The 27008-nt window shown below is 36.9% G+C and overlaps 1 protein-coding gene across 5 annotated transcripts in view; it reads left to right on the forward strand.

Annotated features, from left to right (window-relative positions):
• ATG10 (autophagy related 10) overlaps nt 1-27008 on the forward strand; it is a 416286-nt gene that overhangs the window by 376194 nt on the left and 13084 nt on the right. The window lies entirely within an intron of this gene.

A 27008-nucleotide genomic window follows, 5' to 3' on the forward strand; every position in this document is an offset into this window, starting at 1 on the left:
TTATGGGTATTTCAGAAATAGAGTCTCTCACTGTGTCAGTGCAAAGTAGTTTGGGTTGATCATATTTAATGAAAGAATATTAGACTCCTGAAAAATAACTTACGACAGCTGACTGTATGGTCAAAAAATCTTATATCTACCCCTCAGGTAATACAAATATTTGGGGACCATAACATTAGGGGAATGCTCATATTTGCCTTCGATCATCTGAGTCGGTAGGGAAAATGAACCTCCTGGGTTCTAAATTAACCCCACCCAGCTGTTTGCAGATCATCACATCTGGAAAGCAGGTCAAGAGGAAAGGAGATACTCTCTGGAAAGGTAAAAGCATTTTGCTTTCCAAGCAGATTCCAAGTCAATCTAGCTGCTGCTTTGTAGGCAAGCCACAAATGGTCTCAAAATCAAAATGGCCTTGACCTCATTATCTGACAGAGAATGTGGTTGTAACAGGGCTACTGGCTATGGCCTCTGCTGCCTTAACCAATGCCAAAGCCCTTTACAGATAGCCTGGTGCCTTCCTTGCGGATTTCCACAATGGCAGGCACATTAAGGATGGATGGCTCTCTGGCGGTCTCTGGTGGTCAACATTATAAATGCTTCTAGAGGGAACGGGAATACTTGACTCCATTAGAGCAAATGCAAAAACAAACATTTGGAGGAATATGCTAACATTCTCTAGTGTGAACCTAAGTCTGATACTAACTTCTAGCTATGACTCAGATGGATCACTATGGTATATTGTTTATATGTAATATAGAGTAGCATCTTAGAGTGAGTTATACCTATTTAACTTCTTTAGTGGAAGAAGGTGAAGAATTCATCCCTTTAAAGTCAATTCATATTTATTCTTACTTCTCTCTCTCTCTGCCTCTCTGTCTGTCTCTCCCCCAAACTCACATTTCTTTACTGGTTTTTATAACAGGCAGTTTCCAAGATGTGACTGTGTGCGTATTTGTGGGCATATTTAAGTAAGTGTGTTAACTTTTTGATTGCCAGCTCTCTGTAGATCTGAACATCAAACATTTTAATTACCACAGTTATAAATGCCCATATTAGCAGCTTGCTATCTTGTACCAATGAGTGAATTGGAGATAGGTAGTTGTTATGTTAAAGAGAGCTGGTGAATATGCTTCAACACATACATTTCCACACTGCATCTTACTAGGTACATGAGGGTTCTTTTTACTTCTTTTTATTTCTTTCTAATTCTTGGTAGACTATGTATAGTCAGTGAAATAAACATCACCCATTACTCAGTTCAGTCTTCCCTGAAGTATTAGTATTTCAAACAATCCTATTACCAAAGGATTATTTTGATACTTTATTAAAAGTCCTACAGCTGTAGCATTGCTATACTCAAACACAGCTTTATGCAATTAGGATTATAATGGAAGCTTTATTACAATGATATATAACTTGTATCATCCTAATAAAAGTTTCTGTACATAGCAATACTTTAATAACATTGTTTCTGTAACAGTGATTCCTTAGTAATGGAGCTTCTCTTATAGCAACTTCATTATTAGGAAATGATTTCAGTAATAGAAATGCAAATAAAGATTTTGAAGGGAGCATTTTATGCATAGCACTATTACTGGCCTGCTATCTTTTCATGCATTACATCTAATCATTATAAACCTATGACGCAGATTATAGTTATGCTTATTACTATCCTATTACACTTTAGAATTTGTATCCTTTCAAATTATTGAAATTAACTGCCATTTTAAAATTCAAGAGTTAAAATAATTTAAATTTTAATTAAATTTTGTTTCTAAAGCATTAAAAATGTTTCACAAAATCTTCTCTAATTTGTATTGTATTAGAGATTATGTGAACCAATGGCATTCAACCTGGAGTATGTGTACCCTTGGAGGTTGATGAAGACTTCCCAAAGATACATGGGCATGAGAGTTTTAAAGGAATTAATTTTCAGATGTTCTATTTCTATATGCCCCCTCTTGTAAAATCCATCTGCTTGAGAAGGCACCTGTGGTTGAGATTTTCCTTGTTCCCCTCCCCTTTTTTACTTTCTCCCAGTGTACAAAAGAAAGACATCTGACATCCATCCCTTACCATGACATATTGCTTAGCCAGGGCACTGAAAAAGGAGAAATTTGACAACCCCTTTATTTAAGGTATCCCCAGGTCCCAATTCACACACACATATATATATTTTTAAATTTTATTTTTTTTTTTGAGATAATATATATATATATTTTTTTGAGTCATCCAGGCTGGAGTGCAGTGGTGCAATCTTGGCTTACTGCAACCTCCGCCTCCTAGATTCAAGCGATTCTCCTGCTAAGCCTCCCATGTAGCTGGGACTACAGGCACCTGCCACCATACCTGGCTAATTTTTGTATTTTTAGTAGAGACGGGGTTTCACCATGTTGGCAAGGGTGGTCTCGAACTCCCACCCTCAGGTGATCCGCCTGCCTCGGCCTCCCAAAGTGCTGGAATTACAGACATGAGCCACTACTCCCGGGCCCAATTCATGTTTTTAAGTCAGGATATATAGGGTAGTGGTTAAGTACTTGGGCTGTTGTGTCAGAGATCTGTGCATAGATCCAGGTTCTTCAGTTTGCTAGCTCTGTGACCTGGAGGAGTCATTTATGCTTTCTCTACCTTAGTTTCTACATCTATAAAATGGGGATTATAATAATAGGTTATTGTGGGGATTAAATTGGTTCATACACATATGAATAAAAGCATGCACTATATAAAAAAGTATGTATGGGCTGGGTGCGGTGGCTTATGCCTGTAATCCCAGCACTTTGAGACGCCAAGGTAGGTGGATTGCTTGAGTCCAGGAGTTCAAGACCAGCCTGGGCAATATAGAGAAACCCCACTTCTGCAAAAAATACAAAAATTAGCTGGGCATGGATGGCATGCACCTGTAGTCCCAGCTACTCGGGAAGCTGAGGTGGGAGGATCGATTGAGCCTGAGAGGTCAGGGCTGCAGTAAGGAGCCATGACTGTACCACTGCACTGCAGCCTGGGCAACAGAGACCCTGTCTCAAAAAAAAAAAAAAAGTATGTATGTACTATTAAAAGTATGTATCAATACTATATAATGCCATTAACTCATGATTTCCAAAAATATTTTACTTTATATATTTGCTTATGAAATTTTATAATATACTTATGTTGTTTTGATCAACTGAATACTAGCAATGATTATGACAACTCAATCAGACATCTAAGTTAACATAGAACAAAATGGCCACAGGAAATTTTAAAACATAAACTCCTTTGTCTCTCTATTTTTTTGGTTACAAGAAGATGATCAATAAAAAGCTTTTAAACATAAAATATACATTAGGATGAAGTTCTTTGAGAGGAGCACAATAGAGATATGAATTCAAGGAGAAATATATAAAATGTCCAATTGTATTGCATATATTTTTTAAGTGAATGATGATGGATGTTTATTTTCAATTGAATGCATTTAAGATAATGATGTAATATTAATAGTTGTACTTAAAATTGTCAATATGTACAGTGCATTGGAAATCATATAATTTGCAACTATTTAATGAAAACCTTTAGAGGTGAACTTGTGTACCTGGAGTATATAGATAGATGTTTTTTAAATTTAGGTGATGCAAACAAGTTCAGAGACACTGGAATAAAACACTGATTTACAGGAGTAAGGACATAAGTGAAAGTAGAGGCATAAAATTATCTTTATAATTTATGTTTTCCTGAGTACCAGCTATAAGAACAATACCTTCCTTATCAAGTTGAGAAAGTAGGTAAATTATAGAAGTCTGAGGTTCCCGTGGCAGAAAGTCGATTTGACTTGTGTGGACTAACAACTGAAATATCTTCAGTGTTTCACAGAGACGGTCAGTGTATAAAAAACACATGTACTCCCAATTTGATGAGTAATTCCTAGGAGAGATCCCTTGCCTTTGTAGGGATGCTGGATTTGTCCCTTGAACTTTTTGTGAAATGAACTATTTCTGAGTGGACCCCTCTCCTGAGGTAGAAATGGAGAGGCTAGATGGCTTGGATGCATGCTCTGAGACAATTTTACTTCATGGTGGAGATGGCAGCTGTTACAGTACTGGAGGAGCACTGGCTAAGACAGGAAAGAATAAATGAGCCTCTTAGGAGGAACATGCTAGAAAGGAACTATTTTCTACTTTAAAAAATAAGTGTTGAAGAACATGTGCATGCCCTAAGGTGTGTTTACTGCTAATTATATGAGTTTGACAGGCACAATTTTGATTTAAATTTTATTTCATGCCATGCTTCAAGTTGAAAGTTTGGATGCCACTTTCTTATTGGGCAAGTTTCATGTCAGTGTATCCATAGTTGTAAACTGTAATTAATATATAATTTTGTGTGCTGGTTTTTACACTTAATATTATTTTTCAGACCCTTGCCAAGGAAAATAGAGCTTTTTAGAGAAGTGGTATGTTAATGCTATAGCCATATTTTATACAAACTGGCACAGAATCTGAGTAAGTTGTGAGCTTTAGTTAATGTGACTTCTTATTTGAATGGTCCATGAAGACCAAAGAACAGTCAGTCCTCCATGTCTGCAGGTGTCCATATCTGTGGACATGGAGGGCCAACTATACTAGCCACTTTACATAAGGGACTTGAACATCTATGGATTTTGCTATCTGTGGCAGGGAGGTAGGGGGGTCCTGGAACCAATCCCTGTGAATACCAAAGGATGGCTGTACCAGCTCATTGGAAACTCATGTCATATAATGCAGGCCTGTTCGTATACAGATTGGAGCCTTGGCAAACTGTTTTTGAAAAGTTACTGATCCCTGCACTGGTCAATCTCAAAAGGCATTATCCAGGATCATAATGTGTTTATAAACATTCAAGAAAGTTGCCCAACCCCATCCGGAGCCCTAACCCTTCTCTGCATGTTCTTTTGCATCAGGTCACTAATTCCTGAAGGTTACAGCCTACAGCCAAGTTGAAAGAAGCATAAGGGCTAAGCTAGTTGACTAAAGTCTTTATGGAGCCTATGTGATGTTTTTGTGAAATATTTCAAAGGAAGGGTTAGTTCTCACATTAAGACAGTGCTACTTAAAACAGTGAGGGACTAAAAAAGCCGTTTGTATTGGTGGCAATAATGTAGTTTCATCTTTTTGGAGGGAAATGTGATCATACAAATCAACAAATATGAAATACAAATATTCCCACTTTTTATTCATTCCAAAATTTTTATTATAAGGAAATAATTCTTAAAGAGGAATATATAGTATATATGCATAATTTATAATAGTATAAACTGGCTGGGCACGGTGGCTCACGCCTGTAATCCCAGCACTTTGGGATGCCGAGGCGGGTGAATCATGAGGTCAAGAGATGGAGACCATCCTGGCTAACATGGTGAAACCCCATCTCTACTAAAAATACAAAAACTTAGCCAGGTGTGGTGGCACGCTCCTGTAGTCCCAGCTACTCAGGAGGTTGAGGCAAGAGAATCGCTTGAACCGGGGAGGCAGAAGTTGCAGTGAGCTAAGATCACGCCACTGCATTCCAGCCTGGGTGACAGAGTGAGACTCCGTCTCAAAATATATATATATATATAATGTCTAACCATGGAATGATGTAAATATCCATTATGATATATTAGCTAGATGGGAAATTATGTAACTAAAAAGAAAGTTACAAGGACTATGTAAAATATAGAAAAGTATATATGAAATAATGTCAACAGGTAAGAGGAATAATGGAATCACAAAATTATATATTCACTGTATACATAACTAAGATAGATAGATAGATAGCTGTTAATAAAATTTGAGAAGAAATAAACCTTTAAGAGGCCCTAGTCTGAAGCGTTCATGAACTTCGTTGAGTGTTGCTGGCCTGAAGGGCCACTGGGGAGAAAATGACGGTGAGCTCAGAGCTCAACCTTTAAATCAGGGTTCATCTCATAAGTTCATGTAGAAGTCTTTGGTACTAGTTTTCTTTTTGGGTCTTAGACTCTCTTTTTGGGTCATAGACTTTCTTGTCTAGAAAATACTGAACTAGATCCAAACTATTAAAAACACAATTCTTAAAATTTCAGCAGAAGTTGGGGAAATATAAGAAATTGATATGATCAGGAAATGGGATTAGACTATACTTTTAAAAAATCTTGACATTATTAAGTTGCTTAAAGTTTTAATAAAACATTTTTTACAAATAAGAAGCTGTCATTCTTGTCCATATGTATCAGTTTATTTGTCTCCCCTAATACCTTGCTTGCAAAACACCATAATACAATGGTTGTCTGAAAAGCTCTATTATTATGTTTATTTGTAGGAGTGTATGATTTCTCAATACTGCAGCCTATTAGTAGCATAGTTTTTTGTTATTTAGTTTTAAATTATTAGTATTCTAGAAAGTGGGGAAAATGCCTCATAGTAGCCAGGTTTTTATAGGGCAGATCTTTAACATTTTTCATTATGAGAAGGAGAATCACATATTTTGTAATGGGATTATCGCATGCTTATGAGTTTTCTTCATGGAGTCTCTTTGGAGAGAGCTAAAGAGAAAAACTAATTTTAGCTTAATGAAATCGCTGGGAAATCTGCTTCTGGGAATAAAAGGAATCCTTATATTTTCAAAGTTGGGTAAGAAGCAGAAAGGAAAAAAATTATTAGGAGCTATAGCTGTAACTGGAGTATTAGAAATTTATACTGATTATATTTATCTAAAGAGAAGCATTATAGTATTTTAAAAATCATCTTGAAGATTGATCTCTTTTCTGTTGCTTTAAAATAATATTTGGCACCATTCTAAAAAGTAATGATAGGTAATAGATTGCTATTTTATTTTGTGTTGCTCATAAAATATCTTCCTGTGTGATAGTTGCTAGACATAAGTATCTGGTTATCAATAAATTAGGCTGGTTTTGTGAATGTATTCTTGAAAATCTTTGAATTTTCTGATTGCTGATTTACAGGGGTGTGCCGCAACACACCTAGCTCAAAAGTGGTGTCCTTGGTTTAGTGTGTGTCTCAGAAATAGACTTAAGTCAAAAATTGTCACCATTCTGTAATGTAATGGAAGAAAAAAAGTAAAGAATTAATGCTTGGAAGGTGCAGGCTTCCAATTGTTTTACTTTAAGATAACAATAGAATAAATGTACCACCTGAAAGTTGTTTCATACTGAAGTTCTGTATTTAGTCTTAGCAGGCTTGGCATTGGAAAAACTCAGTTTTGTTCTTAGATCTGGACATGTCTTGGCTCAATCATTTATGCATTCCATGACCTTGGATAAGCCATTCCTCTAAATAAATTTCTATAAAATGGGAAGAATACCTACTTTATAGAATTGTGAAGATATAGTTGGGTAATATATATTAATGCATAGCTTGGATTTTTTCTTAATCCCAATCTAATAGCAATCCCTGCAACTTCTAGTCACCAATATATCTCAAATCCATTTATTTTTCTCCATCTTTACTGTCTTCACCCTAATCAAGCCCCTTCTTTCTTGATACAGTAGCTTTCATGGTAGTTTCCTTCCTGCCTCTTTTGCTTTCTTTTCTCTTCTTGCCTTCATTCTCCACCCAGCAGCCAAGATTTTTTTTTAAGTGAATAACAGATTATGTCATAAACCACTTAAAACTTTCTGTTGTATTTAAAGTAAGTGCAGGAGGGCAGCTTCCTTCTCTCCTGAGAGCTATCAAGCCACTGGACTCTGCCTTCCTTTCTAGCTTCAGGGTTTCTGCTGTCTTCTCTCTATCCCAATATTCCAGCCTTACAACCTCCTTTCTGCTCGTGAACACATCTAGTTCACTCCCTTCTAATGGTCTTTACTCTTACATCTTTCTGCCTGGAATGTTCTTCTCCAGGTTTAAAATATGACTTTGAAAGTATTAAAAAGATACAAAAAGAATTAGGGCTGATGTCTTTACATAAGACTAATTAGGAAATATATCACTTGTTTTGGTAATATTTTTCAAGTATATTTTCTTTATTTTATACATTCACTTTCTAGTTTTTCAGTCACTTGTGTAACATCTAACTAGATAGTATTTTTCCTATCACATTAGACACCTGTGTTATACCTGACTGAACCTGTACCCCTACTGTCTGACACCATCACCAAGGTTCTGATCTGAGCCTAAAAATGACTAACGAATTGCCCTTTCAACACATTTCTTCCTTTAATAACCCAGAAGCAGTCTATTATCTGTTAATTTAAACTGAAAAATAAAAATTTCTGACTTCTGATTATCCTTGGAATATATTGTTCCTTCGTTTATATTTGTGTGGCTCCAATTTTAAAATGTGCCTCTGAGTTCTTCTTTACCCTCTTACAGCATCTTAATCATCACTGTTTTAAATGAAAAGAGTGAGAGTTTGAGCCCATAATCACATGATGGCATTGCCAGCCCATGGGACTATCCCTCATGGACCTTCTGAGTTAAATGAACCAGTGCCATGTTTGAATTCCAGGTGCAGATGCTCCATCGTTTTGCAGTTAACATAGAGCAGTTCCAGAGAAGGCCCAGGCCCCTCTGCCCTCAACTTCCTTACCTGTGATCTCTCTGTCCCCAACTTTCTTACTATATAGGGGAGAGAAAAAAACTTTTCTGTCTACCCTCTAATTGACTGCCTAGGACCTGCAAATTAAATTGACAAAAAACAGATTAGCAGGAGAAAAGCCATACAAATTTTACTTGATTTAACATTTTAGTTTTTACATGCCCTTACAGAAAAGGCATGGAGACTCAGAGGAGCAGTTAGACCCTGCAGCTTATACACCATTTTAACAAAGGATGATAAATTTGTGGAGAAGTCACAAGAGGAAGCAAAAGGGATTTGGGCTTCCAGGGGCACAGATTATAAGAATGTAAATATGAAGAGAAACTAATGGAAGATAAGGGCGATTTTAGTAAGATTTTTTTGTGCAGACCCATCTCAGTGCCAACATTCTGTGTCTGGTGATACCTGGATGATCTGCTGCAGGTATGGGAGATGGGAGGGGAACACCTTCACAAAGAGAAGTTTATGTCATACTTTTAGGCAGATGGGGGAGGGTAAAGACCTCTTTCTGAATTTGCTGCGTTTGAATTACCTTTAGCTCAAAATAGTCCTTAAACTAAAGAAGCATATTGGGGGAGAGATCCTTCATCTGCTCTGTTTCCCATAGCCCTCAGCACTGAGCAGGTATCAGGGCCCACCCTGCAGAACCACTGCTGGGCTCATCCGTAAAACCCTGCCCTAGATTCGTACCTTGAACCCCATTGTCCATGTGTGCATCCCACACCCCAGACTACCTCAGGAAAGGGACAGGTAGAGAGACATGCTAAAAATTGAGTGTCATTTCCTCTGTGTATATTCGAAGGTCACCCTAGCTCTGAAAAGATTTGGAAAGTAAATCAGGGACTTTGAAATCAAACCTCAAAGTTAAATGACCTTGGGCAAGTTAATTGGCATCTCTAAACCCCAGTTTCCTTATCTTTACAATAATTATGTGTCAACCTCTTAGTATTATTATTAGAATTTAGGGAGAATCCTAGTAAATGTTCAGTTCATTCACTTGTTTATGTGATTCCCTTTTAGAGGGAATACCCAGTCTAGCTCAGACTCACCTTCCCTGATAAGCTTATCACCCACACATTAGGTGCTTTGCTGCCTAATTCTTTCCTGCATTCTTTTTTGACAACAAAGTATTACTGGAGAAAAATGCAGCATTTATAATTTAAACTAATTGTAAACATATAATTTGTAGCCCATAGTATGTTTGTGCTGTTCCACTTTAATCATGTCCATCAGTTCTTCTCTCTGCTTTCCTGGCATGCCTCTGGAGTATGCATCACACACGTGAGTTACCTGATCTGCACAGACTCCTAGGGGATGGGTGTGCCTCCTATTTTGCAGTGGCGGGGAGGGTGCTGTCAGAAACCATGTGCCTTGTGTTTCCTTCTGGAATCAGCTATCATTATGACTCTCTTCTTTCCTTTCCTCTATTCATGCTGGAGAAAGCCAGCCTCTTCCCCTAGGGAAGCAGGTGGCACTCAATCTTCAGTGAGCATGAGCATTGCCTTAGGAGTTGATCACAGATTTGGAGCGGGTCCCAGGAAACGACATGGTCAACAAGCAACCCCAAATGATTCTGATGGTCCTGGGATCACACTGAGAAATCTGCTCTGCTTTTGTATTGCTTACTTCTCTTCAGACTTTACTCCCACTGTTTTCTTCTCTGTCTCTTTATCTTTAATCTGACATCCTTCTTGGGATTCTTCTCTGTATCTTCAGACTAGGTTTTTTATTCTCAAAGCAAACAAACAAAATAATTGTTTTTTCCACTGACATGGAGAAAAATAATTGTAGTCTTCTATTCTCCATTATCCACCACACTGTCACCCTCAGGTGAGGGCTGAATAAACATTCTTCTTTCTGCCCCTCTGCACATGCAGGGGTTTGACTAGAGAGACAAAGAAATTGACAGTATCCTCTACTGACAGCACCTCCTGTCAGGCATTTTTTTAAAGTGGATGTTTTTACTGGAACAAAACATTTTAATGAAAACATTGACATGGAACATAACAAAGCTTTTAAATAGAGACTTGGAATCCTTTTTGTCTTCATTTAAATGTTTTATTTTTCTTTCTGTGACGCTATATAAAATCTCATCAATATACAAAATCATTCTGAGCCTCAGATTTTCTCATTTTCTCTGGATGAGAGCTTTGATTAGCTTTTTACAAGTCCTTCATTAGTAATTGGCTTGCTTTTTTGTTTTGTTTTTGGCTGTTGACTCTAATAAGTTTATGTTCTATCAAAGAATTATTTGAGGATGGTCTGAAAGATGCTACTCTTGTTATATTAGGGAATATTACAATTTAAGACTCTTTATAAAACGCAACAAGTGCTATTAGGACTAAATGTTCATTTCTTCTTCTTGAGGCTGGTGGCTGGGGTGGGTTGTTCAGTCTTATCATCATGCCTGACCTAGTTGTGCAGCCGTGACTGTTTAATTAATAGACATTTACATAAGCTCCTGATTTTCCCCCAGCAAGCTTTATAATGGTCTTGGTGGTTATCTCCTTTTCACCCTGTGAAGTATCAGCAGTGCATTTTCCATTTTGCATATCAAAATACAGAGAGATTAAATTATGTACAACAAATTGATAACTGAATAAGTTTGGGAACTCGGAGTTCTGGCATATTAATAGTCTTGCTTAAAGCAACAACCCATATAGACTCTATAAATATATTCAGACTCTGCTCTCTAATCCAGGAGCTGGAGTTGGGACTGTCAGAAGCCCAGGGAGGGAGCCCTTTGTAGATTTATGCAGGGGTGGGAGAATTAGTTTCTGGGCTCTCTATGGAGCCATGAAAGAAGGTTTTGTTAGTAGAGGAGGTGGTATCTGAGAATTATTGCTATGATGTCTGTAATTTTTAATAAAAATTCTAGAAAGCCTGGTGGTGTCTGTGTAGTATATGAATTTGATGAACTGTTTTTTTCTGGTTTTGTTTGTTTGTTGTTATTTAAACCACCTTCCTAAACACCATTAGACATTTCTTCCTAAGTAACAGGCCACAAAATGTCAATAGGGGTAGCTGGAGCAAAGTGTGGCTCACTTGTCTTCCTCTGTTCATCCTAGAAATTAGGAGAAACTTGCTGATCTTTCTGGGTACTTAGGTGAGACTTTCGTTTCCCACGTATTTTTTTTCTTAACATTTTCTCACATTTTTTTCTATGTATATTCACATATACCTATGAGAGATGGAAATCTGAACTGGTATTTCTTCTTTCCCCCCCCCTTTTTTTTCCTTTTTTAAAACTATAAAGTAAGATTGCTTGCTGTTCAAACCTTGCCTCTTTGTCTTGACTACTTTCAGAAAATTATTGGATCATAAAGGGATTGCCTTAATCATTTAACACCAACACTAACAAAACCAAACAAAAATAGGCAATTTTTCTTCTCCAAATTTACCAAACTTCTCAGTCTTACCTAAAAGATGGAAGTTGGTACATCTCTCTTAACTCTTTTCCCATTAAACTTGGAGTAGGCTATTTCTGGCTTATATTCTATGGCCACACTTGGCTTTTCTCCTCCCTGAGTCCTGCCCGCCCTTTAAAGTCTGGGCCAGATTAAATACCATATTTTTAAGAAGTCTTGGCTGGGTGTGGTGGCTCACACCTGTAATCTCAGCACTTTGGGAGGCCAAGGCAGGCGGATCACCTGAGGTCAGGAGTTCGAGACCAGCCTGACCAACATGATGAAACCCCATCTGTACTAAAAATACAAAAATTAGCTGGGCATGGTGGCGTGTACCTGTAGTCCCAACTACTCCAGAGGCTGAGGCAGGAGAATTGCTTGAACCCAGGAGGCAGAGGTTGCAGTGAGCCGAGATCACGCCATTGCACTCCAGCCGGGATGACAGAGCGAGATTACTTCTCAAAAAAAAAAAAAAAAGAAGTCTTTGCTGCCCTCTCTCTCCCCGAGTCAGAAGGGACTTCTCCTTTCTTTGAATTCCCATATTCCTGGATTTGTACCTTTGAGTAGCCAGGATCACAACCAACCTATCATATATGACAGTTATTTCTGTAATCCTTGAATGGTAGATGCCCTAATGGAGTTTTGGGAGGAGAGAGGAGATACCAAATTTCATTTGACTCGAGATCTCTCATAGCTCATGAAAATATACATCCTGCTGTACAGACTGATGTTTCCTACTATAGCCACTCAACACAGTGTTACAGAAAGCACACGACTGAAGCCATACAGCAAGCATTAGATCTGCCTTAAGAAAATAGTGATTAAGTTTCAGGCAAGCAGGATCTTACCAGGAATATCATCCTAGGGAACAAGGTCTTTCCATCCATGGGGCCTCAGGCCTGGGCCACCTCTGCATCAAAGTTTTCCTTTATTTTACTGGTGAGCTCCTCTGTGGCCCTCAGGCACCTCAGATTGTCCTTGGAACACCCTCCACCTTATAGCAGGGAGTGTCTCATTTTTTGCTAGTGCCACTGTGATTCCTACATGGACTTCTCTGGAAGCGTGAGGACTCCCCGTGCCTTCCCTCCAAATGGTGAAATTAATTGCTGCCACAGAAGGAATCTTCCTTCACAGCTTTTCCTGGTCGCAGTCCTATTACCACCCCCGACCCACCCCACCCCTAACAACTGCCCAGCCATCAGCCATCTCTGCTATTCTCACTAGGGATCTGCTTTTTCATTCAGGGGACAGGGCATGAGTATTTCACCTTTAGGACTCTTTCTTCTAGAGGTGCAATTCAAGACTTGTAGTATTGCAGGTGCAGCTGGACTGTAAACCCCATGAATTAAGATAATTAACTGCTGTTTTATGTATTTCTAGTACCTAAAACTAGAATGTAAATTCGATGAGAACAAATTTTGCGTCTATCTTTAGTGTGCAAGTATTTGTAGTGCCTAGAAAAGTGCCTGGCATATAGAATGTGCTCCATAAATAAATGGATGGGCAGATGGATGGATATATGTATGAGTGTTTAGCATGGAATCTTACCCACAATAAGTATTCAGTGATGTTTACTGAATGCATAAGTAAAAAAACATACGAAGTGACAAAGGTGGCAGTAAAGTAGGAAGGCATATATTTTGATAGTATTTGAGTCTGCTTCTTAGTCTGGGTAACATACCTTAGGGGGATACAGTGGTGTGGCAAGGAGTAGGAAAACTCACAGAATTAAAATATGCATCTTGATGCATCAATTTTCCACAATGGTAAAATAAGATACTATTTTTTAATGTGGAAGCCAATAGATAAGAGTTTAGAATATATTGCATATTTGACATAATTTTTTAAAGTAAATTACATGTAGAGGGTTATCCTAACCATCTCCTCAAATCCTCTCCTTTGTTCTTAGATACACATTGGAAGAAATATTTGAGAAAACAGATACTGAAGTTTTTATCTTATGTTGGGACTTCTGCAATGTAAAGTAGGTTCTGTCTCCAGTTTTGTGCCAAGGAGAGAATGGTATCCCTACAGTGACGTAGGGGCTCTGGGTGCCCTCCACACAAATATTTCCCTTTATGGAACAGGCAGCATATGCCAGTAATAACTTACTTTGGCACAATAGGCTGTCTTTGTCTATGTGATAAATTCCATAAATATTTATTGAGTACCTACTAGATGAAAGGCACTAACCTGGATGCTAAGGTGAAAATAGTAATCAGAATACTTTCTCTGCCCTCAAGGAATTAAAGAGTAGTAGAGGAAGACTTTTATAAACAGTCAGTTGCCTATACGGAACAATGTGGAATTAGCAGTAGACTTAGGCATGGGGTACAGTGGGAACACAGATGGAGGGGACCTGATTGGTCAGGGATTAGTGGTGAAGGAGGGAGAGAGAATGTTCCAGGCAGAGAGAACAGCATGTGCAAAGGTCTGTAGGCAAGAAGAAGCAGTGTGTTTGGAGAACACCAAGTAGTTTAATGGTAAACTGTATATAAATATTGGGTCAAAAGCTTCTGCACAGCAAAGGAAAGATCAACAAAGTGAAGAGATATCCTACCGAATGGGAGAAAATATTTGCAAACTCTTCAATTGACAAGTGATTAATAATCAGAATATATAAGGAACTCAAGCCAATACCAAAAAAACCCCCAAATAATCCAATTTAAAAAGTGGGTAAAAGATCTGAATAGACATTTTTAAAAAGAAGACATACAAATGGCTAAAAGATATATGAAAAATTGCCCAACATCACTAATCCTCAGGGAAATATAAATCAAAACCACAATGAAATATCGTCTCACTCCAGTTAAAATGGCTATTATCAAAAAGATAGAAAATAGCAAATGGTGGCAAGGATGTAGAGAAAGGGGAATGTTCATACACTGTTGGTGGGAATGTAAGTTAGCACAGCCACTATGGAGAACAATATTGAGGCTCCTAAAGAAACTAAAAATAGAAATGCTATATGATTCAGCAATTCTACTGCTGGGTATATATCCAAAAGAAAGGAAATCAGCATGTGAAAGAGATATCTGCACTCCCATGTTTATTGCAGCACTATTCACAATAGTCAAGATAGAAAATCAACCTAAGTGTCCATAAAGAGAATGGATAAAGAATGTGTAGTATGTATACACAATAGAATATTATTCAGCCATTAAAGAGATAAAATCTGTCATTTGCAATAACGTGGATGGAACTGGAGGACATCATGTTAAGTGAAATAAGCCAATCACAGAAAGACAAATGTTGCATGTTCTCACTCATACGAGGAAGCTAAAAAAATTGATCTCATGGAGGAAGTGAATATAGTGGTGGTTACTAGAGGCTGGGAAGGGTAGTAAGGAGGGCAGATAAAGAGGGGTTGGTTAACGGGTATAAAAGTAGATAGATGGCGTAAGATCTAATGTTTGTTAGCACAATAGGGTGACTTAAGAAATAATTTATTGGATAGTTCAAAATAACTGGAAGAGTAGATTTGGAATATTCCCAACATAAAGAAATGATAAAGGTTTAAGATGATGGCTATACCAGTTACTCAGACTGACCATTACATATTGTATGTTTGTATCAAAATATCACAGGCACCCCATAATATGTACAACTATTATCTATCCATAAAACTGTTAAAAAAGAAATAACAAAGTAGAAAAGTTATAGATTTAATTATCTAACATTACATTCCACATTGCCAAGTCATCATGAACAAAATTTAAAGACAAATAACAATCTGGAAAGAAAAAAAAATTGGACTATTTCAGCAACTTTCATGACAGCAGAGGTTATCTGTTTATTCATTGTGATATAACTAACATTTAACACAGTGCATAGCCCACATTGATGGCTGAATGAATGAAAAAGATCAATATCCCAAAAAATGTTAAGTAGCTAATATAAATTAATAAGAAACTCTCCATAAAACCCGAATAGACAAATAGTCAAGAAAATGTGAAAAGGCATTTCACCTTAGTGTCATCATTGGCTCTTCTCTTTTTCTTACACAGCGTATCAAATCCTTTAGCAAATCTTGTTGGCTCTACCTTCAAAATAAATCCAAATCTGACTGTTCTTCCTCACACTACTGTTGCCTTGTACAAGTCATCATTGTATTTTGTCTGGGCTACTACAGTAACCTCCTAACTGCTCTTTCTGCATTCCCTCTTGCCCTTCTACAATATCAACGTAACATTTTAAAAGGTAAATCAGAATGTATCACTTTTTTGTTCAGAATCTTCCAAACTCTCCCCATCACACTCAGAATAAAATCCCGCGTCCTTTCCATGCATTATGAGATGCCACATGATTCTGCGTCTTGGCTAGCTCTCTGGTCTTACTTCCACTGTCATTCCTCTTCATTTCACCTGACCAACCACACTGGTCTTGTCATCCCTTGAACATTCCAAGCCCCCTTCTGCCCTAGGGTTTTAGGATCTTTGCAGCTGGTGTTCTCAAGTTGGAAATACTCTTTTCCCAAAGAAGTGCATGGCTTGCTCCTCTCTTGGTCAGGGGTCTGCTCAACTATTACCTCTGCAATTAGGCCTTCCCTTACCAATTTACCTGAAATAGCCTCTCCCCCATCATTCTCTATATATTAAAAATTTTTTTCTCTCTCCTCCATTTGACTCTCTCTACCTTACTATGTACAAAACAGATAAAAAGAGAGAGAAAAAAAAAACCTCCCCAGAAAATTTCTAAAGACAGGCTTACCCTCACGTCATGGAATTGGAACTCCTCCTAGGTACCAGGCAGAAGCATATATAAACTTCTTTGGTGGGATGCACTTTTAATGTTAGACCTCAAAGAATTACCATATTGGTAGTCCTACTATAAGATCACAATAAAAAAAATACAGAATTCATAATGAGCCATTATGAATGAGGGCCAGCAGACAACAGACTAGTAGCAGACTCACAAATCCAGATACTGAAATTATTCAGTGCAAAAATATAAATATATTGAACGTATTTTTAAAAATGGATAAAAATACTGAAAGTATGACATAGGAAGACGACTATGGAAAATGATCAGCAAATTTAAGAAATAATCAGAACTTTTAGAAAGAAAAGTATATAATGTCTATTCTAAAAAGCACATAAATACAGTTAAAGAGAGCATTAATGTATGAGAAGAATCTGAAGAATTGTATACATTGTAGCAAAAAACAAGAAAGAAATAGTAAATATGATAACAGGTTAAGAAAGTCAAAGGATAGACGAGGACTAACATGTCTAATAAGAGTTCCAGAAGGAGAGGCTAGAGAGAATGAAGGAGAGGCAATATTCAAAGAGCTGATGCTGAGAATTTTCCAGAATTGTTGAAAAGGCACTGATATTTAGGTTTAGGAAACTCATTGAATCCCCCAATGAAAAATGAAAAGAAATCCACATCTATGCACATCACAGTGAAATAGTAGAGAGAAAGAGAAGATCTTAAAGAGAATGACAATTACACTAGTCGACTTCTACCCAGAATAAATGGAAGCCAGAAGAAAATGGGATAATATAATCCAAGTGCTAAAAAAAATCATTGTAACCTAGAATTTTATACCTAGAAAAACCTATTTTTCAAAAATGAGGGCAACATAAAGCATTCACGGGATTGGACAATTTACTACCTACAGATCTTCACCAAGAGGTGTTCTGAAGGACGTATTTCAATGACAAAGAATATTATCCCGGAATGGATGCTGAGATATAGGGAAAAATGGTAAGCAAAAAGAATAGTAAAATGTGGGTAAATTTTAACGAACATTGAGCTATAAAGTACTAATAATACCTATTTTCTGGGGTTAACAAAAGATAGATACAGCGGAAATACTAGACAACAGTAGTACATAAATCAGTAAGGGGAGATCAGAGTATTAAGGTACTCGAATTGTTTGGGAAAAAGATAAAGATACAGAATAATTTGTACATTTTATTAAGTGAAATTGCTATTTTAAAATTTAAGGATAACCACTAAATGTTTAGGAATGTGTGAACAGTATATAACTTTTCAAGCTAACAAAAAGAGAAAAAGCAGTGAGAAAAAATTTTTAATCCTACACTTAGTCAATCCAAAAGAAGGAAACAGAAGAGGAAAAAAAGAAAAGGAAGAAACATTAAAAATAGAATGAGTAAAAAGTCTACAATAAGATGGAAAAAAAGTGAAATCAAATTATATCAGGAATCATAAAGCCTGTACGTGAACTAAACACCCCACTTATGAGACAGATTGTAAAGGTGGATGTTTAAAAATCCATCTATGTTCTTTTTATAGAAAATATCTTAAATATAAGGATGCAGAAAGACAAGAAGTCAAACAATTTTTTTAAATGAATAATATAAATAGAAAGCTGATGTGGCTATATTAATATCAGGTAAGAATCCTTTTTTGGCAGAAAGCATATTAGAGATAAATATGATCACTTCATATTAAAGTTTCAGTTCTCTAAGAAGATATACTTCTATGCATTTAAGTATCACAGCTTCTGGATATATAAAGCAAAAATTGACAAACTGCAATTGACAAACAATAATGGGCAAATCAACTGTTATAGGGGAGATTTAAATTTCTCTTAGAAATTAATAAGTCAAGCAAACAAGGATATACATGTGGACAACACAAATAACTAGCTTAATCTAATGAAACATGTAGAACAGTGTAGCCAACACTGAAGATTACATATACTTTATGTATAACCTTTTAAGTACTTATGGAAATATAAAAAATTAAGAAAAACAAAATAAAGCCAAACAAAAATATATGGAGGCAAATAATAAAGGTAAATGCAGAAATTAGTAAAACAAAGGACAAAGATACCTAAAGAGGATCAACAGAAGACACATATGGTAGGGACTAGCACATAGTAGGGCCAACAGTTAAATATCTGTTCAGTGAATAACAAGCAACTGAAAGTATAAATGTGTGTATAGAAAGGTCTGAAAGGAAATTCACCAGTGATTAAATCTGAGTTGGGCTGTTTGGGATTAGCTCGCTTTTATTCTTTATTCTTGGTATTGTCTGAACTCCCTATGTGTATTGCTCTTATAATTTTGTGAAAACACATGATTTTAAAATCAATAAATAGATTTTTGAAGGAGTAGACTAGAGGTTGGAAGTCAGGAACTATCCTAGACACCAATTCTGGTCAGAGGGCATGAGGAGGTGCAGTGTAAGTGTGTGGTCTTAGGAGGTATGGAGGTGCTCTGCCCCTCACTACATGGATGACCGTAAGCATAATCTCTCTAAGCCTGTTATCTTAAGTGGCAATAATAAAGACTGTCTCAAAGAGTTACTGTGGTAGGTGGCCATGTAAAGCACTTAATACAGTGCCTGATGCTGCAGATGCTGGGTAGTCATTTTCCTTCCCCTGCTTGAGGGGTTAGCATGAGGGAGGTACCTGTCTCCATTTCTAAGGAATGTGCCCAGTGTGGAAGGCAAATTTGATCAGTCCGGAATATGAAACTGGATGAAAGCTTAATATGTGAAATTATATTTGTGCCCTCGCAAAGAACCAAGAAAATTAAGAAATGAACCAAGTAACTCATCATATTTATTATATGTAAGAATGAAGGTGCAGTATTATCATTTCCTTGTGATAGTCGTATCTGATAGTTCTAAAACCAATTCACAGTATTCTTGTCAGACTTATTTTATGAGACATTTAACCATTGCTAAATTAAATTTCATGAGGAACTATGCCTATATAACTTCTCTGGAGTTACAGAGATAGAAATCTGACCCATCATTTCTATTTTCATGGAAAACCATTTAGCAGAACTTTGTTCCAGTAGAAGTGTTTATTAAGTTGTAAGTCTAACACAGTTCATTGCCTGTGTGTATTTCCACACGGACATTTTTCTCAGTGCAGATTTGCTCAGTTCATTATTACTGACAGCAGATGGTAGCACTTTCACATGAATTTACCTCCTGAATCGATCTAAGAAATGTCACTAAAAGGATCCCAATAGTTTTGATGTTCTTCCATCTCTGAAAAGGGTACGTTAAACAAATAAGGAGTAGAGTTTAGATTTTTTTAAAAAACTCTTAACACATAATTCCTAAACCAACTAATGACTGCTTTCATCTTTGATTCTGGCTGTCTCAAGGAAAAATGGTAGAAAATACAGATAATCTTTCTTGATAGCATAAGCCTTACAAAATCTCCATTGGAAAATAATGGCTTTTGGAGAATATTATCCACATTGATTGTCTGCACTGATAACATGCCTCAAATTACTTGTAAATTCTTCACTCTACTTTCTCTGAATACAAATTGCTGGGCTTGCAGAATCAGCTGATTGAATGTGACTGAAAAAATAGTATTGGCTCAGGTCACTATGTTAACTTTGAATTCTGTGATTTCTGCAGCATTAAGATCTCCACAAGATTAACCACATTTTTCACTTACAGACCTATTGCCTTGATTTAGGCTTAAATCAATTTAAAATTATCAGACAAGAAGATTTAATGTTTGATAAATGAGTGAATGATATAATATATGAATTCTAGTCACATAAAGGAAACTTGTTATTTTTCTATATCATATGATCATTATCGCATTCTTCATAACTCAAGGGTTTATATTCAGTAGTCCTATATATTTATAAACAAGGATTTATTTAGAATATTCTAAAATTTAATTTTCCATTTGTGTTTGAAAAGTAATTAATGATTTCGCTAATTCGCCACAACTAAAAGAAACTGATACATTTTAGAAAGCATTGAGTGTTGAAGCATGTACAATTTAACCATGTAAATTAATTATGGATGCTTTTGACACATTGCTAGAAGAGTGCTCATGATTAACAACATACTTAAAGGATTTGCTTCACAACAAGAAAAAGATTTTGGGTTCCATATGCTCTCAAAAACATGCTTACTAATATTCTAACAACAGAGGCACAACTTAATACTGACTTTTTTTTTTTTTTTGAGACAGAGTCTTACTCTGTTGCCTAGGCTGAGTGCAGTGGCACAATCTCTGTTCACTGCTACCTCTGCCTTCTGGGTTCAAGCGATTCTCCTGCCTCAGCCTCCCAAGTATCTGGGACTACAGGCGCCTGCCACCACGCCCAGCTAATTTTTGTACTTTTAGTAGAGACAGGTTTTCGCCATGTTAGCCAGGCTGGTCTCGAACTCCTGGCCTCAAGTGATCTGCCCACCTCAGCCTCCCAAAGTGCTGGGATTACAGGTGTGAGCCACCATGCTCAGCCAATTTGACTTAATTCTGCTAAAAGATAGCAACTTTGGGCCAGGTACAGGGGCTCATGCCTATAATCCCAGCACTTTGGGAGATTAAGGTGGAAGGATTGATGAGTTCAGAGTTCAAGACTAGCCTGGCAACATAGTGAGACTTTATCTCCTAAAAAAAAAAAAAAGAAAGAAAGAAAAAATTATTAAAAAAATAAAATATAGCAACTTTGTTCAATATACTTTCATTTCTTTCCCCTTCCTTTGTACCATTATTGTCATGTATATTACATTTATGTTATAAACTCAACACTACAGTGTTAATGATTTTTGCTTATATAATCTTATGTCTTTTTTAAAAAATTAAGAAAAGAGAAAGTGCTTAGTCTTTTTTATTCACTATTTATGACACTTTTCATTTTTCCCTGTAGATTTGAGTTACACTCTGGTATTATTTCCTGAAGGATTTTTTTTAGTATATCTTATAAGGCAAATCTACTAGCAAGGAATTCTCTCAGTCTGTTTCCCTGCGAATATATTTATATTACTTTCATTTCTGAAGAATGTAGAATTCTTGGTTGACAGTTCAGGTTTTTTCCCTCATTACTCTGAATATGTCATTCTGCTCCTAGCTGGACTGATAAGAAGTCAGCTGTTTTTGAATTGTTATTCCTCTTTATGTGATGAGTCCTAGAGGACTCTCTTGCTGTTTTTAAGAGTTTCTCCTTGTCTTTGGCTGTCAGCTGTTGGACTATGATGTGTCTAGATGTGAGTCTTTTTATATTTCTACTTAGAGTTTGTTGAGCTCTTGGATCTGTAGATTAATGTATTTCATCAAAGTTTAGAAATTTTTAGCCGGTATTTCTTCAGCTATTTTGCCTGCCCTTTTCTCTCCTTCTCTTTTACAGATTACTATTATCTGTATTCTGGTACAGTTGATGTTATCCCACAAATGTCTAAGGCTCATTTTTCTTCAATTTTTTTCTTCTCTTTTCTTCACATTGAATACTTTCTATTAATATACTTTCAAATCCACTAATTCTTTCCACTGCTGTCTCATATTTACTATTGTGTCCATCTAGTGAATTTTTTATTTCTGGTATTGTACTTTTCAACTCTAGAATTTCTATTTAGTTCTTTTTATAGTTTGTATTCCTCTGTTGAGATTAGCTATTTGCAGAGCCATTGTCATAATTTTTCTGTTTTAATTCTAGTTTTCTTTAATTCACTGAACATATTTATAATAGCTGCTTTGAATTATTTGTAAATCCAACATCTAAGTCTATACTCAGAGTCAGTTTTTAATAATGAATTTTCCCCCGGTACGAACCACACTTTTTGGTTTCTTTGCATATCACATAAATTTCTTTGAAAACTAGACATTTTAGATAATATATTGCAGCAATTCTGGATTCCAATATTTTTTCCTGAGGGTTGTCTTTTTCTTGTTGTTGCTGTTATTTTTGTTTGGTTTAGTAATTTTCCTAGGCTTTATCTGCAGATTTTTTTTCCCTGTAAGTGTGGCCACTGATGTCTTTGCTACTGGTTTTTTAATTCTTATTTTTATTTTTTAGACTGCCTTCCTCAGGGTTATCCAGCTATGTCTGTAAAGCTTGCAGGTTGGCCAATGATTGGACAGAAATTATGCTCAAATACCTCAAGCCTATAATGCCTTTTTCTTTTGCCAATGGATGTGTACGTGGATTGGGAACACGCTAAAAACTCAAGTAGTATTCATGTTGGCCTTAGCTCTTACTTCCCATCAGGCCTTCTTGTGTCTCCACTGAACATCCCCTTCCCATCAGCCAGTGATGCCTGGAGAACTTATCTATCCCTTCCGTGGCTGTCTTATTTCCAGAATGTCCCCATTAAATTACTGGTAGTTCGCTGCTTGCCTCAACTGGGACTGCAACCTCTGGCTAGCAGAGCTGCAGCTTTTTTCTTTTCATTTAGTACCTATTTTGCTATTTTTATTGACAGTGCTGCTGAGCAATAGTTTTAGCTGTCTGTTGGAAATCAGGCCAGCCCCTCTGGCTACACAGTTATTGGCTCTTATGGCCAGACTGCTCTGGTAAAAATTCTGTTGATGGAGTGGCTGGGGACTTTGGGGAAGAGGAGGAGGGGATATAGAAGTACTTCCAGGCAAGAAGGCTTCAGATTCCCTCTGTTTCTAACTTGAAGTTTAGCAGATTATCATGAACTAAACACGTCTCAGATTTTGTATTTGCCCTTGGTTGATTTCCAGGACCCAAAAATGGTTAGTTTTTGACAATTTTGTTCATTTTTATACTTATTTTCTGGGGAGAGGATTTGCTGACCTCTTTATTCTATCACAGCTGGAAGTCCACTTCTACTGTTATTAATTTATAAAATTCTTCTAAAAGATTACATAAGTATATCTTATAATTCCTATTTTAAGCTGATCAGCATATTATAGGCTTGATTCTTTTGAACCAAAAGCATTTCGCCAAAACAATATAATTTTTATTTTAAAATCCAATTTATTAATAAATTTAAACTTTCGATTTTTAAAGACCATCATTCATTTTAATTATTCTATTTAATTATATAAATATAAGGTCTCAGTATAGTAAAGGATAAAGAATTTTTTAAAGATGGCCAAACCTGCATTAAAGAAATGCTCAAGCTATTCTAAAAGCTCTTCAAAGGCATGAAAGTCTCAATTATTTTAAAAAGTGTTTTAAATGTGCATTGCCATGCATTTTATTCTATTAGAACATAACCTTAAATGCTAATATGACTGCTTTATGTTCTTTGAGGAAAAATGAATATTAAAATGTTGTAGATTACTGAAGTGTTTTTGAAGTACCTAAGCTTTTATTTTAATTTAAATTCATTTAAATTATTTTTCATTAATTTGGTTTTAAACCTGAATACAAATACAGTGATAGTTCTAGTTGCCATATAGACCTAGACCTTTTACTAATTCACCTTTCTTCCTTTCACTTATAAACAGTTGTCAAATATTCCTAAACACTTAGATATTGGTCAGTGATGCTTTAATATGCTACTTAATTTACAGGAACGTCCTATTTTTAGATTGAAATTTGGCTTTATTACAGGGTACCATAAGACTACTTTCCGAATGTCTGGCTGTTATCCTTTTCTGTTAAATATTAATGGGTTAAATACTAATAGCCAACTAAGTGTCTGCTATGTGTCATGTACTGTTCTGTGTCCTTCTGTGGTATTATCTCATTGAAGGGTCACAGTCAATCTCTGAGACAGATACTATCATTAGCCACAGTTACCAGATGAGGAAACAGAGACATAAAATGGTTAAGTGACTTTCCCAATAGCTCACAGCTACCAAGTGGTAGAGCAGGACTTCATCTCAAACAGTCTTAACCATAGAGCTTATGCATGTGCTTACCCACTTGCTATGTGGAATGAAAAAAAGATGACTTATAGAAGTAAAGTCCATGTCTTTACAAAGCAGCATCAAATGAGCAGAGCTGCAGTGTGCCATGGTCCTAAGACTCCTCTAAGAAAATGGTCCCCTGAACTGAAAGTGCCTATCCACCTCTTAGAGATGCCAAAGGGAGAGTGAGTCTTGCAGAGAGTGGAGGCTGCATGATTGAACTGATCCTCCCTATTAGGAGTGTTTCCGTCTAGTGGAAATTTGGAACTCTAGGTTTCATTTCATTAAAGTCAACATGTACTTTACATCAATAAGATTGGATTATACCTCTTTATTCCTTCCATTGGCAACTGTGTAAGTCATCCCAAAAGAATTTAGACTACATTTATCTTTTTTAAATCCCAGCTTTCTAAACAGTCATTATTTTAGTCCAGGATAATTCTAAATTTTTTTGCATTTTTCCTGCATATTTCCTATGCTCATTTCCCCATAGGGTCATCTGCCCCCACATTCTGTTCCCAAATCTCTGCATGGTTGTTTTTTTCCTTGTTGTTCTGATCTTTGATTAAGTTTCACCTTATTTTAGTCCATCTAGGCTGTCATAAAAAAAAATACCATAGACTGGGTGGCTCAACAACCAACACTTATTTCTCCCAGTTCCGAAGGCTACAGGATCCAGGTGAGGGCACTGGAAGATCCAGTGTCTGGTGAGGACCCGTTTCCTATTTCATAGATGCCATCTTCTCACTGTATCCCCACATGATAGGCAAAGAGTGAGAGAGCTCTCTGGGTCTTTTTTTATAAGGGCACTAATCCCATTCATGAGGGGTTCACCCTCATGACCAAATCACCTGCAAAGGGCTCCACCTCCTAATACCATCACCTTGGTGGTTAGGGTTTCAACATAGGAATTTTAGAGGGACACACACATTCAGTCCATTGTATCACCTCTTCCTTTAGGCCTTCCCTTTCCAAGTCTAATGTCACCACAATCCCTCCAGAATCATGTTACCCTGTTGTGTTTCCTTTGTAGGGCTTATAATTATCTGGATTATCTAATTTATTTGTTCTGTGTGTTTATTGGCTGTCTCCTGCACTGGAATCTAAGTTCCATGGGATCTAAGTTCCATGGGATCAGGAACATTGTTTATCTAAGAGATGCAGTGGTCTCTATAACTATAGCTAGAAGTATTCTGGGAGACACATAAAAAAGATGATTGATTAATATATGTTGAATTGCCAAATATTAGTTTAAGGCAGGTAAGGGAAACCAGACTCAAGTTGGACAGGAGAACTTGGCATAGGCACAACACATCAGGGCTTTGAGCCCAGGGCCCAGTTAGGGATGGGAATGAAGGTTGAGAAGAGAGCTGTAGAGAGGAAGCTGATGCCTTGCTGGAATAATCAGGCCACTGGTCAGTCACCTGGAGGTGGCACTCAGGGAGAAAAAAGTGCCAGGTGGTGCTAAAAATGCCAGATACATGCAATAACTTATAACTAGTGGATAACTCATCTCTCACCACCACCACCCCAAATCTCCATACCCAGTGTCACCAATAGAAGAGGAATTGTCCCTTCCAGTTCTTGTGAGTGGATGTGTGCATAAGCATGCAGACATGAATGTTTGGAGCTGAGGGGTAGAGGCAGCAAGGACAGCCACATAATTCATCCCATCAACAGCTCTGAGTTCAGCTTCCCCTTGGGTTGGCTGAGAGAAGAAGCCAAGAAAAGAAGCTAGGCATCCCCTAGTCTAAATCCATCCTAGAAGCCTGTTTTACTTGTCCCACTCCATGTTTAAAAATAAATTATGCCAACACTTAAATGTAGGAGGTTTAACATAAACTTCGGCTTTTCTAGGTTAGTTTCACAAATAGGAAGGTCTGGCATGCTGAACCTGCATTCCCACATGGGACAGTTGGCCGGAGCAGAGTAGCCAGCATGGCCTCGGATGGGTGCACTCTGCAGTTCCTCACGGGCCCCGTCATCTGCTGGTGTATTTAGCTGGCATTATCCCCTTAGGTCACCTACTTTGTCTTCATAGGTATTTGAGTTTGCAGTGTTGGTATAATGGTTAATCCACAATATAAATAATCGATAAATGTATCATCAATAATAGTGTTTTTGTTGCTAGAACTTGTGCACAGATTACCCACTACATAGAAACCTCCTAGGGCTCCCCATTGCTTGCCAAATGATGTCCACGTCCCTAACTTGGGTGTTGTCTGGCCTATATCTTATATCCAATTACTACCTTATAAAAGGAACAGAGTTACATTTCAGGCTTTTAACTTATAAAAACAGCCCTGTAGGCTTGGGAGAGACAGAAGGAAAGAAATGAGGAAAAAGAAAAACAAAAACTCAGAGATGGAAAGAGAGAGAGAGACAGACAGAAGTAGAACAATTTAAATAGTGCAGGCCATCTCCTCCCATCCCTGGTTCTACTCGTAGAACATGTGCGCACTGCCACTGGATACATATAGGCTTGAAACAACATGTTGACAAAATTTGTGTAAAGAAATATG

This window comes from Nomascus leucogenys, chromosome 2 (genome assembly GCF_006542625.1).
Source record: "Nomascus leucogenys isolate Asia chromosome 2, Asia_NLE_v1, whole genome shotgun sequence".
In the NCBI taxonomy this organism is placed as follows: Eukaryota; Metazoa; Chordata; class Mammalia; order Primates; family Hylobatidae; genus Nomascus; species Nomascus leucogenys.